We start from the raw sequence: 11,684 nt of genomic DNA, 5'->3' as shown, positions 1-11,684 counted from the left end.
GTGTGGCTTCTTCCAGGTGTATGTGAGAATGTCCTAGCAAAGGTTTTAAGTGCTGAAAATAACCAGCTTAATTATGTAATAGTATTTTGATGTCTTAATAGTGTTACACTTACTATCTGTATTTACACTGAAATACTGTAATCAGCCAACTTTCTTAAGAAACTCAGGACTGATTTGTAAGAACTGTGTGGTTGAATTGGTAAATCCTTCTGAGATGCTGAAGGAATTGAAGTGTGTGTAGTGCTTAGACAAAAGAGCCAGATCACTAATTTTACTATGTTGATATCTGATTTCTATTGACAAGTTCTGTGTCTAGACTTTGAATGTCTGTTAATTATAGTTCTCAAATGCATGTGGGCACACTTGCATATTTTAATTACAAAATATACATTGGATGTACACAAATTACCTAATTTTAAATTATATGGAGAGAAAGTGGAGCTTGACATGTTTTTAGAGTTCCAGGATAGTCTTTTGGTTTAAAAAAGTGTGGAGGTACCTAGGATGGTGCAAGAACACATTCCTGGATGGTGGTATTAATCTGTACTTCTGAATTAAGAGATGACAGCATCTCTTCTTGCACAAGTATAAACCTTACTTTTAAGCATTTTGAAAGCCTTAAAATCAAATGTCAGTTACCCTTCATTGCTCCTGTGTACATGGAGTTACTGATTTTTCTTGTTGAAAACTGCTCAAATGTTTGCTGACTTGTCTCTTTGGGACAGGAATATAAGATCTATTGCTTAATTTTGCAACATCTTGAAACATTGGGCTGCTGCTTAAATTTTAGAACAATAGGAATCTTGAAGGACACTGCACTGTAGCCTTGGGTCTAATTATGATGATTTATTTCTGTACTTCAATATTAAGCCTTCCTCAAAAATGAGTATTTTTACCTCTAAACCTTTAAACATCTTACAGATGAGAAGTGACTTATTTTACAGGTGTAGTAAGGTGACCATATTAGTAGGATTAATTTGCAGCTGGTACCAGACAATGGGACTGGAACATAATGTCCAATTATTATCTATTTATAAGTTCTGTAACTGAAGAACCTTGGGGAAAATGAGATTCTGTGAAGAAGCAGTTTAGTATTTGTATTTTCTGTTTTACAACTCAGGTGCTCATCTGTGCAGAGTCTGAACACTATTTCTGTGTGAAAGTGGTGCTTGTGCAGAAATCGGGCTAGTTCTGTGCTTATTAGGCACTGAGCAGCTTCTTTACTGTTCTTTGAGACCTTTATTTTGAAGCCTAGCTACACATGGGGTTGTATGGAAGTGTTGGTAAATGTGTAGTTTTAATGTTGAAGGTTGTAACTTAGCTCACTAGCAGCAATGCTGTAAAAATACTGAAAGATCTGTAAAATAAGTGTTAACTTTCTCTTGTCTTTGACATCTATGCATAGTCTTGATTTATGCCAAGTATTTTGTGCTTCTTGGGGAAAGTATAACACTGCAGGTGGAAGAAGTGAACTGTAAATAAAACATGTTGATACCAGACACATTTTCTAACAGGAGACATTAAAGCAGGTCCTTGCACTTGTTTGCTTTGTGTGATGCTGAACGTGTAGGTGGAGAGGACTCTAATCAGACTTTGGGCAGCTGGAATACTTGAGCCCTGGTACCACTGCTGAAAGACAGCTTTCCCTTTTGTGGACTGTACCTGTCCATTTTTTCCTTACAAGCTCTTTTTAGCTACTTTGAGATTGGAGGTAGTATCTGAAATTAGGGCTTCCTTTAAGTTGTGAACAAGCTGCTGCAGAGGAATAAAAAGCTTTCCTATCAGTAGATGGCTGTCTGTGCTAGCTGTAAGTTGAGTGGCTTTACTGAGCCACGTGCCTCGTAGTGATCAGCAGAGGATTGCTGTTTCTTCTGTCAAATTTTGAGTAGGAGTTCAATAATTAAGTAGAGCAGTACCTTCCTAAACATCAGGATGAATGGAGTGTGAGGAGAGGTGTGCGTCTGCATTGTGCAGGATTTTTTTTTAAGCAGGGAAGGGGTAGCTTTGTAAAAATGGTTAAAGTAGGAACTTAATAAAATTAAGTTCCCACAGATGTTACTGGTATTGAATAAATCGGTCTTGGTATGCAAGGGCTTCTGGGTGCTTAGCAAGGATTTTCGTTATTTTTTTTCACAAAACTATAATTTCACAAATCTAAAAGATGTCCTGTATTATATGTAGTGAAGTGACATATGTTGTGGTATAAATAATCAGTTCTCTACTAAATCATCCATCTTCCTCTGAGGACAGGTGTTCCCTGGCATGGAACAGACGTGTGGTGCTGCTCGTTTCCAGTCCCTAATGGTGTTACATGGTCTCTGGTGCTGTGCAACCTCAAACTCTCCTTTACTTCTCATTGTACTATCAATCATATGAGCAACACTTCTTTCAAGTGTTCTGCTCTTGGAGGCTGGCAGAACACTTTATGAAGGTCATGAGTGTTTTGTAAAGCAAATATAACTGGTGTGTTTCAAGATTACTTGGAGCATCTTATTAATTTGAATAAAATAGTTTTGTAATTTAGCCTCCAGAATAAGTGGCTTGCTGTCTGAAAAAATCTAACTTGTCTTTTTTAGAGGTTAAGCAGAAAGAAGGAACTTCTGTTGCTTCTAGTAATCAGACTTCAAAGCAACAGTATGAAAATGTGCAGGGGGAATTGGTTATTTGAGAGGCTCGGTGTGATGAGAAATTTAGTGACAGTAATAGGAATGAATGTGGTGTGATGGCAGCACCATAAAGCCAGGGAAGGCTGACTTAGGTTCTACTTATTTTTTTTTTCTTAAAACAGCATGGAAAGTAATAAGCTTTGGAGTGAAGAAGGGATATTTGAGAGTGAGTCCCTCATGCCTGAGCCTTCTTGTTCAGTAACACTTCAGAAGTTCACGTTTTTATAACGGTTGCTCTTTGCCTTTACTGCAGTGAAGCTGTACTGGGAAAGTCCTAGGACTTATTAAGAATTAGATTCCTGTCTTGGTCTCTGAGAAGGCTGGGGAAGTGATTTATCAGGTATTCTGGTCATGTTAACAGGGCTGCTGTGAAATGCAGCTGAAGATAATCATACATACTTCACCCTGGGCTCCTCTGCTCTGAAGCATGACTCCTGCCTGCAGCCACTCACCAATGATCACATTCAGTCTAAAGCTGACTTCTAATTCGCTTGCACACTTACTTTGGCAGTCAATGAGAGAGATCGAATTTAAAGGTTTCAAATTTAGACTGACATGGTTTGTCACTTTTAATCCTTTTCGACACCATCCATGCAAATTAAAACTAACCTTCTGAGTACTTATTTACTGGAGAAATCAGAAAGAAGGTCACAGCACTGAGTGGCTGCTCTTCTGGCCTGTGGCTTGTTTGACTTGACTTGCAGGTACTTAAAATCTCTGTATGTGACCTTTCTGCCACTTGAGTTCCCTCTGACTTCAGATGTAATTAAGCAACAAAAGAATTCAGGATGTGCTTTGGTTTGGAAGAATTGGGTATCAGAGTTCAGAGTTGAGTAGCCTCTCTGAAGTATTCAGTGTGTTACTGCATGACTTTTTAATTAGTATTTAGCAGTTCCAGTACAAACCATGTTTAAATGGATTAACTGGTAACTGACGCACCTAATATTTTATGGTGAATTAACAGACTGTTCTTAGCTGAGCTCTGCAGGAATCTTGCAAGCTTAATGCTTACATTATTAATACTTTTTTTAAAAATAGAAAATTATAAAGGACTGGGCAAGTGGAGCAAGTGAAATTACCTACCCCTGAGACCTGGGAAGGCAAGTCTCAGCAGTGCAGGGAGAGCTGCATGGTAGGGGTGGCAGTAGTTCTAGGGATTGCTTTAGATCCAGATTCTGCTTGCTCAGTGTGACTTCCAAGTACAACCCCAGCTAGAAAATTAATATCTCTATGGCCTTAAGCTAAGGGCATGAGGCCATATGGACTAGGGAATTTAATTTTCTTGTGACTCTACAGAAATCCATGTGTCTTAATCTTTGAGGAAATTGTGGAAAAAAAAAAATAGTGGTTTGTAACCTTGAGATGTCCTGTAGGCCTCTTGCTAGTCTGGTTTGTGAACTGATTGTTAACCTGTTACTAATTACTACCTTCACAGAGATAAGTAAAGATGCTAAGAGGCCCTTCAAACTTATGGTGAAATGTCTGGGGGGAAAAATGCAAATGAAAAAATAAAGCAGTGCTTTAGCAATGGATGATTACTCTGAAGGGTAAGAACTGGTAGATTTTGCGTGTCTTGATGTATTTAATTCGAGATAGATGCATTTTTGGATATCTGATCTCAACTACAATTTTAGGTGCCTTACTGAACTGTCAGTGAGTTGGGATATGCAGGAGATACTGGCTGCTTGTGACAAGGAGCAAACTCAAGAGTAGCAACTGGAGAGGTGGAATGAAGAAACACTTTGGTTGAGCTGAGAAAGCTGTTTTTGAGTGTCTCAACAACAGAGCAGTGTATGTGTTACTCAATACCTTTATCCTAAAATATTACCTGCTTGAGCACAACTGTCATATTTATCACTTTTTTCTTGTGTTGTCATTTTGAATAATTTTACCTCATTGTCAAGGTAAAATTAATAAGAAACTGGAAAGTTAAATGGATTTCTTTCTTTTCTATTCTCCATTTCCACTTGCTGTTTTGCTGGCTGTCTTCCACTTCTTGTTTTGATGTGTTTATCAGGCTTTTGGCTTCAGCTAGCAGCTCAACAGGAACAAACTTGCAAGGCAGCAAACAAATGTCAGCTTAATTCTTGTAGCTGGTAAATCTTTCCCTTTTTTGGCCTGCAGAGGTGTTTTTTTAAGAGGTTTTTATTTTCTAGGAAAAAATTCTTGACAAAATAATGGGAAACCTTAAAGATTAGAAATAATTTCAGTAAACCTATTGTTCTTGCACTTAATCCAAAATAAAATTTGTTACACAACAACTGCTGCTGTGCTGATCTTGGTATAATGGAGTGACAGTGAAAATCTGAAGCTGCAAATCCTCTGAGGATTTACTGATTTTCTTCAACTTCATTAATCCATTTGGGTTATACAAAACAGAGAAAGATGCCTTTTTGTGGAAAAGACAGAGTCCAGGAAGAAGTCAAAATTGGTGCTGTTGCTCTGATACTGAATGCTGCTGCATCTGCTGAATGCTTGGTGAATAAATGCATCTGTAGTCTCTTACTGCCTCTGATTATCCAGTGACAGTACTCTGGAAAGCAGCTATGTTTGAAAGCAAGAAAGTTTTAGGTATCTGCTGATTTGGAATAATGATCTTTTTGAAAGATGTAGAAATGGTAGGATGCTTTTAATGCAGTCATTCTTGCTTTCATACGTCTCGTTTTCTGTTAACTGATAATGGATGAAAGTTTTTGTTCCTACTGCCTTTTGATCTCTGTCCTAATTAACTGGAGGTGGCAGTGAAGCATCAGTCCTTTTTGAGTTTCTGGTCAGCAGCCAAGTTTCTGACACCCCACCCCTCAAAGCTCCTTAACCCCCAGGTGCTTGGGATCTGATCTTTTTCATCAGAAATTCTAAAAAGATGATTTCTTCATCAGAAGTGATGTGCTCTACTGTATGCAGACTTGAGTGATACAGTTCTATGGGGTAAATCTGTGAGGTAATATCACCCCTCTCATATCTGCCTGCCTCCAAACTAACATTAAATGATAAATTTCACATTGAAAAAAGTGAAAAGTACTGAGGTCCATCATGCCTGTTTGGTTCTTTGATGTCTTTTTGCTATGCTTGACTATACCCCATACCTCTCCCTGAGTTTGAAGGAAATGGATTTTCTATTTGTGCCTTCACACAGTTTGAGTACAGTGTTCTTGGTCCATATGTAGTCACAGAGGTTCAGAAGCCTTTTTCACTTCACTAATTATCTGTTTCAGGACCACTTCCAGCCTGCTTTTAAGGATCAAGAACTCTTAACTTAAAGGAAGAGGGTTGTCATAACTGAGTTTTCTGCCATCCTTACAGGAGTTCCCCCAAACTTGGTGGTGTGTGGAGGAATTTCTCAAAGAGAAATGGTTTCTTTCTGGTGATTCTCTGTTTAAATCCTCATGTGTGGAGGAGCTAATCTGCTTCTTTCTGCTTCATGGCAGATAGGCTGCAGTGACACTTTAGCTCTGCTTAACACTTGCTGCTTTTCTGGAGGTATCCTAATGATACCTTGGGCTGACTAGTCTGTAAGGTGACATGTGGCACCTTAGTACAAGCTCTTAAGACTGGAAAGGACTCGTGGAGTCCAATTTGTCTTATGTAACACAAATTGCTCTTAAAGATTCTTTTCACTTATCATATACCCTTGACCTTCTTATTACACCATGCATCCATGGTCTGGAAAAATGATTAGGTTTTTATTGCCCTGCTGTATAAGAGCATACAGAAGGAGATTTATCATGTCTTTTAAAGCTTAGTGTTTCTGTTCTTCAGATTTTTTTTTCTGTGGACTGGAAGTCTTCACAGAGGCCAGTTAATAGAATGTGAAACAAATGTCAGGATTGATGTAAGTGTAGCAATATAAAATGCTTTTGAGTGAATTAATAGTTTTTTAGCATTTCTTCCAGTTATTTTTTCTGTGAATCTGGGGATCTTGGGGATTTATGAAGTATGAATATGAGCACAGTTTTGAAAGAGAAGTGTTCTGCAATGGGTTTTCCTGTAGAGTACCTACAAGAACGTCTTAAATAGTGATGCTGAAATTTTGAAGATGTACCTTACCCAGGAAGGCTTTTGGATGCTGTCTCTGTCAGGAAACTCTTGTATTAGGTCACTATGTATTAGAGAAATCATCATGTAGTTTTTCATTTCACATGGAGCTTTCTCTAAAGAGCTTTGTAGACCAGTTTTGGAATTATTTAAAACACAGTGCAGCCCACACTTCCAGCCTGCTGGTAGTGTCCTGTCCTGGCAGTGCTGGTGTGGTGTCCCCAGGGTCCCCTGGGAATTGGGGCTGTTAGGAGGGGGTGTTGGGCCCCAAAGGACAGCAAGGAGCTGCTGGTGAGGGCTGGGTGCCATCCGTGTTCACTTGCCACAGTAACTCTTGCAGCCAAGTGTGTTCTGTCTGCATCTTAAAATGCAGATTAAATTAGCATTGGTTGCATTCTTCTGCTTGGTGATCTTGTAGGCATTTGTCTTTACTGCTCATACCTTGATCCCAACCTTATGCTCAAATACAGCTTGGAAGCTGGAGCTGTAATGGAACTACCTTATCTTCAGACACAGGGCTTCCAAATAAGTTGAGATATGGATGGGACCTGAAATAGCCTTTGCTTGTGCTGTTCTCTTGATGTGTATTTTAACTGGTAAGACTGCTGTCAGTCCAATTTGATAAGTGTTCAGTGAAGTTTTAAATGAAATACTGTGCCAGACTTTTAAACTTTAAGCCCTTGGAATATCACATTATTATTGACTGATTAAATAGAGTGCAGGGCAACTACTGTATTGCTATTTATAAATAATTTGTTCATAGATGCTCTTACAGAAATAACAGTTCTCCTGAAATAACAGGCCTTATTTGGAACTCTAAGTAATAGTGCACATAGTTCAATATAAGGTTAATTAAAAATGCTGATGTCTATTTCATTATCTCATAAATGGCAAGTAGCTAGCAGTGAGATCAGCTCTGTGAAGAACTCTAGATAAATTATCCTCTTCAAATTAATGCTCCGGTAGAGGAAAAAAAATGGATGTCATTTGCTTTCCTAACCAGTAGATCATGGTTTCTGTACACTTCAGTGGCATGTCAAGCATTGTGCTGACATAATGTATTGTCTGCCTCTGAGTAGCTTGTAGGTCCTCAGGGCACTGATCCCTTATTTTTGTCCCTGTGCTCAAAGCGATGACAAAAGCTTTCGATGGATGGTTGTGTGAGGTGGACGGCTGCCTGTTACGAAGGCTTGCATGGAGAGGGTGCTGAGAAGTTAGCTGCTCCAGGTACCAACTGAAGTGCTCACCTTGAGGAGTAGCCCCCTGGTCAGTCTTTCTCTGGGGAAAATGGTGAAATGAGTAGAACAAAATGAATCAGAAGTACTTTTCTTTCCTACTTGGATGAAGCAGGAAGTAAAATTATAGGTTTCATTCTGTACATTCCTTTCAGAATCCTTTGCTTAATATTATGGTATTGGGGTGATACCTGGCTAGAGCTCAAACCTGTAGCTTGTAGTGAGTAAATTGCAGAACTACTTGCTATCTCTAAGTCATTTCTAATTATGTAGGCATGTCTTGTAAGCATTTCTGTGAGGCATTTTTGGGCACTTCATTGAAAAGGTTTTGGTGCTGTTATGAAAGCTGAGATTTGAAGTTTTTTTGCAGAGTCATCTGGAAAGAGCTGAGTGCAGAGAGTACAGAAAGCTAACAGTCCCTTTTTTCTCATTCGGCACCTTAAAGCATGGCTCTGCATACTTGTCAGTAATGGGTGTCAAGCTGTGTTGTAATAAAACAAATGTTAGAGCATTATTTTCCCTTCATTTTATTGATGACTAATTAGCTTTTTGAGCTGTATCCATTACAGTCAATCAGCTTTTGGTAATAACTCCTTTTCCCTCTTCACCTTACAGTATTTCATCCTCAAGACAGCTATCCTGACACGGGAGAAGTTTTTACATGTAACTAATTGAAATCCTAATAGAATAGTGAATGCAATTTCAAGCTAGGACACAAAATGAAGAAATAAGAGCAGATGGCCCTTTCAAAAAAATAGATTAAAGAGAATAGATGCTTCTGGCCAGCTACATAGTTAATCCCTTGTTTCTTGTCAAGAGGTACTGCCAATAGATAGTTATTATGCAAGAGTAAAATAAAGGCTGTGTGAATGTAGTAAAAAAGGCTTTTCCTCATTCCCAGCTCTTTCTGATAATTTTTTTTTAAGATACTTGTATGGTAAACTGCAGCAGTAACCAGTAAAATTAGTTGTGTTGCTTCAGAAAGGGACACTACAAAAGGAACCCTGGTGGTGTATTTCCATTTACCTTCAATGAAGGTTCATTCTGGTATTTCTGTTGTTCTGTAAAACAGATTCTTTAAACACTCATGCCAAGTTTTGTAGAGGTATTTGTGCCTATATTTTCCCTGATGGCTTGAGGAAGAGTTTAACTTAGCTTTTTTCCAGATTTATTTGTGAACAGTCAGATCTTGTTCAGTTAAGCACCTTTATTTCTTTGGCTGATGCAAAGTAGCATGTTCCAGCATTTTAGGTGGTTATTCTGTTTGTAACTAGGGAAGTCATTCCTGCACTTGCTCTGAATCAATGAATCAAGAAAGGAGGGATGTGAGACTTGAAACTTAATTTACACAGGGACCATTCTTTATGAAGACCTATTCATGGGACTGTGTGTACCCATTATGACTGTTCTAGTTTTCTGTTCCTTCCTAACACTTTTCTGCTTTGGTTCTGGTAGCAAGGTGTCATAAAACAGTCCACTAGATCAAGTGGCTATTGCTGTCTTTAGTCCTTTGGGAACCTAGACCCTGAATTTCTTGGGCAGCTGCATTTTTTTATGTAAATGCATTCCCTTTATCCTCTTTGTCCCATAAGAAAACTCCTAACACACGAGCTGGATTAAGACTAGAGCAGTAACACTTCTATAGCTCATCACATAACTACATGAGACATGACTTCTGAAACTACAGTATAACTGAACCATCACACTTCCACTTCCATGTAAGCACTTGATTTTAAACTGTTTTCAAAACAAATTGATAAGTGAATTTGCAATATCTTGGCTGCTGAGTAATTGCACAGAACATCATGCAGGTATTCTGCTTCTTATAGCTATAATATAACCCAACTATTGGAAGGAAAATTGACCTTGGGATTTTAAACACTTTTTAGTGAAGAATAAATATAATATTTTTCTATAAAGAAGTTTAGTAACCTGAAATATACAACTTACTCAGGAGGAACTTCTTCCTTTCACTTGAGATAAACAAAGCCAGTTTCCTTAGATTATAAAATATAATTCAGAGCTGCTTCCTATGGCAAGTGAAACAACACTAAAATGTTACTAAAACTGTAATGTATTTTACCTTTCTTTACAAGGTATGTTTCAGCAAAAGCTTACAGACCTACCTTTGTAGGTAGGTGAGATATTCATGCAGGTATAAATCATGAAGGTCTGTTTCATTTTTGATGTGTTTAGATCTGGAAAACTGAGTCATGTTCTGAGATGAATGCTAGAAGTAACTAGTTTAAGAAACTTTCTCTGACAGGTGCCATAAAAGTTGGAAGGTTGCCTTCCTCAGGGAAGGTGCTTCATGGATAAGCACATGGTCCAACAGAATTGTTGTGTTGTAGACTTAGATCTCATTCTTTCCTGGAGAAACTGGTTTGTTGGCAGAGATGTTTGTTGCTTCCCTCCTGATGTGCAGCTGGAATAAGTCCATAAGGTTTATCACGCTTCTAGGGAAGTGTGGTCTTGGTCTAGAGTTCCATGAAGTGATACAACTGATTTTTGTAATAAGTTTACTATAATATTTAGAAACAATCGAATGTGATGACTCTCTGCTTATTTTTCTGTGTAATATAGCTTTTCATACACAGAAAAGATATTTGAATTCACCTGCTATTGAGCATGTGGAAGGGATGGTAATTAATGTTATCTCCCTGCTAGTTAATTTTTAACTTGGATGCAAAGGGTTTTTAACATTGAGTTTGTTAAAGCTCATGCATAAAATGAATACATGAATTTTTTAAGCTGCAATTTCCCATAGGGCAGTTGCTGTACAAGCTGCCTTGGTACATTTTTCCTGCCAAGCTATGGTACTGCAGCCAAGGACTGTAATGGATGACAAATAATAAAAGTACTGCCTGCAATAATTGTATCAAAAGTAGTGTTTTGCCTCTTTTATCCATTGGCAGTGGGGGTAGTGGCCTTCTGAAGGATTAGAGATGTGTGAAAGTAATCCAGAACGGTGTGCTGGCATTACTCCCCTTTCTTCTACATGCACCAACTAACCTCCATAGACTTATTTCACACATCTGTGGGCCAGAATATGTAAATGCTTTAGGATCTTTGGGTTCTTTTCTTATCTCTAAGTATTCTGAAAGCATTTTTGAAATTCTTGAGCTGTAATTTTGTTTTGAATGTATTGTATTTTAATCCATAAAATGCTACATCCCTTCATGTTCTTTTTATACAGGTTTACCTTTTCACACAGCTTACTCACACATCAGTAGTTTGTGCTGTAGTAAAAGTTGCAGACATGAAGTCTCAGGAATCTGAGCAGTTAAATCAGGACACCAGGGATCTTGTGTTAGAAACAAACTGAAGAAACTATGAACAATAAGTCCTGGTGGAGCTGTGGAGTGGGGAAGCAATGGGCTGCTGCAGGTTGGAGCTGTCAGAATCAGTTTCTCTGGACTACTCAAGTTTAATCCTATGATGCAGCATGAACTTCCAGCAAGCTTTCAGGCAACAAATCATGGCTTTCTGGGCCACTGTGTTTAGTGAGAAATTAATCTTGGGATGGGGGCAGAGTTCACTTAGAACTAGTATTTTTTTTTTTAAATACCAAAGATGGAACAAATCTTTTCCTTATATATCTCAAAACTACTGCAAAACAGTAGAAACTGAACAAGCACCTTCCTAAAGCTTGCATCAGTGTTGAGTAGAGAGGAAGATACCACAAGTTTCAAAGTGCTGCCAGGGCATTTCTGGTGCAGCCCAGCATGATGGTGGCCTTGGCAAGCAC

The sequence above is a fragment of the Merops nubicus genome, unplaced genomic scaffold (genome assembly GCF_000691845.1).
Source record: "Merops nubicus isolate BGI_N331 unplaced genomic scaffold, ASM69184v1 scaffold1167, whole genome shotgun sequence".
Lineage (NCBI taxonomy): Eukaryota > Metazoa > Chordata > Aves > Coraciiformes > Meropidae > Merops > Merops nubicus.
Note: the sequence above shows the minus strand (reverse complement) of the source record.